Raw genomic sequence first — 2,873 nt, forward strand, 5'->3', positions numbered from 1 at the left:
TGGACTATGGGCTTATTGCCAATGAACAGGACATTACCTTGACGCATGCCTAAAGAAACTGAGAGGGCTTAAATGTTGATGTCTCCTGCAGCGTTATGCACAAAATGGTCATTGAAACGTCCTCTTCGCCGATGAAAAGGTATTCACTATTGAAGAATCTCTCAATGTGCAAAACGACAGTGATTATGCATCATCATCTCGGAAAGCCAGTAAAAAGGTTCCGAAAGTTCAGAGGGTCCATCATCCCTCCTCTGTGATGGTGTAGTGGGCGGTGAGTTATTCTGGCACCACCCAGCTGCATTTCTTCGTAAAGGGTGTTAAAACCAGCGCCAGAGTGTACAAAAGCACCGTTTTGGAGCCTATTGTGAACTTAAGTGGCACATTGTTTCAAAACAACCCTGGACTTTCCAGCAGGATTCTGCTAAAGCCCACAAGGCTAGGTCAACTCAAGGGTGCCTTCAGCATCATGTCCCTGACTTCATTTCAACTGAAGATTGGCCCAGTAGCAGTCCGGATCTGAACCCTTTGGACTACCAACTGTAGTCAGTGCTTGAGGGCATGGTCTGCAAGAAGAGACACCCCACCATTGGAAGTTAAAAGCGTTCCTTATTGGCAGCAGTGGCAGATTTCTCACTGGATGTCCTCTGTTCTGCCATAGACGAGTGGCCACAAGGACTCAGAGCCTGTATCAGTGCCACAGGTGACCATTTCGAAAAGTGATTGATGATTTGTGTAAAAAATGCCTGTAGGAACAACATATTAACAGCAAATTAAAATACTTCTCATAATATTTACATTTTTCACTTTTTAAGTTGTAACAGTATTTATGGCTACACTAGGTAGAACCAGCACTCCCCCTTCATTCCCCAATGTACAGAGTCAATGCCCACAACATTCCCCCTCACCCCCTAGGCTCCACAAAACATGAGTTACTGCCAACAGAATTTCTCCTCATCCAGCTACTTAGCTACCAAAACCAAGACCAGAGCAGCAAAGAAACTGCCTTCAGTCCAAATGCAGTTGCTGAAGGTAACGGACGATAGCAGTTAAGATAAGCACAGAAAAATTTCTTAAAGTTATTAAAGTGACTACTACAGTCATTATTTGTTTGTACTTCTTCGTACCATCACCAGTTCATAATCATTGACGAGATTATGCAACATAAACAATATTGTACCTATATGCGCATGATTTAAAGTGATTTCATAGAATCTGGGGATGTTCTTGTTGGACAAAAGCATGTCATTACTTCTTTAATAGTGTGTACTTTTTTACAGGTATGATGCAGTGTTATAATTCATGTTTCTGACAGACTGAAACGCTTTAGTTACATTAAAAAAAAAAAAAATCACTATTTTTGACTCTAACTACTCATTTTGATTGTGCTGAAAACGTTCCTTCTCCAACAAGAGGTCCCTTTTCACTTTTTGCCTCACATTTATGCTTTAACACACTCAGATAACAATGCACTCATTCTTATTTGCACCGTTTTCCTTATACTGAATCTCTTCTAACTGAGATTATCGTGTTGCGCCAGATGCAATACACTCGGTAAACGCAAGGTATCCAGCGCAACGTAAAACATTCAAGTAGAGTGTTTTCCTAGAGAGCGCTCCAGGTTATCAGTCGGGCAGTATTGTGATCTCCAGTGTCATGGATCACTTTCAGCTAAAGAAAAGTACTACCGATATTGCTGTTATTTGATCAGGAGACAGAGGATGAAGAGGAGGGGTCTGTGCATCGTGAGTGGTCAAAAATAAGGAGATTGGAAGATGGGATCTAAAAGAAAAGAGCCGATGAAGGAGCATTTAAATTGCTGATTACAAAGCATTTGATGGAGGAAGAGGAAAAACTTACGGCTTCTTTCAGAATCTCCCGTGAGAACACCTCCATTTTGCACCTCATCAAAGACCTTTCAGTGCAGACTTCCAATCTAATCAAGTCACCAGTAACACATGCTGAGAAAGGCCATACAATGAAGTAAATGGCAAATGGGCCAAAACCAACTTTCAACTAACAGAGCAAGGAGAGTATCTGAGAACGCCTTCAGAATCATGTGTACAACATTCTGAATTTTTTACACATCTATCAATTTGAAATCTGAAACTGTAGATTTGTTAGTTACTGTGTGCTGTTGTTTACATAATATGCTCTGAGGAATGAATACTTATCATTCACCAAAAACAGGCATTAAAAATAATAATGACTACTTATATTCAACAATAATGAAACTAATGTTTACTTATATAAAATACTTTTGTTTTTCTGTGCACAAAATAGTAAAAACCAATAATGAATTATTTCATGTAAAGTAATGTCAATAAAATATTTCTTTTCATGTAGGCAGGTGCTTATTTGTTTTGTGGATCATATTGCTGATATCTGCCCAAATAATTTCTTTCTTTACACTATTTTTGTACTCAGGGTTCTTCAGCTCCCACAGAACTGGATGGCCCCAATTTCAATTAATTGTTCATCCTCCGCAGCACTGAAACGCGCAAATTGTGACATTGTGGCCAATGTGTGTACCTACGTATGCATACCAACTATAAACTGACTGGTGATATCACGTGATAAACTCTGAATCCAAATAGTATGCTGGGCGAGACATAATAAGTAATTTGGAACCAGTCGACCCAACACTCTGAGCATTTGTCGCTGGCGCAGGATGTGTTGCGTTCTGTAGGAAAACATCAACACTACTTCAGGGTGTCTACTGAGTTCCATTTTCAAAATTCCAGTATATTCGGTATAACTATCAACAACATTCCAGTACCTAATGCTATGAATTTTTTTAAAGTTCTATAGGAAGAATTACACCCTTGATGATTTCAGGTTTATAAATTTTTGCCAACAAATGCATATTTTGTTTT

This window comes from Anabrus simplex, chromosome 1 (genome assembly GCF_040414725.1).
Source record: "Anabrus simplex isolate iqAnaSimp1 chromosome 1, ASM4041472v1, whole genome shotgun sequence".
In the NCBI taxonomy this organism is placed as follows: Eukaryota; Metazoa; Arthropoda; class Insecta; order Orthoptera; family Tettigoniidae; genus Anabrus; species Anabrus simplex.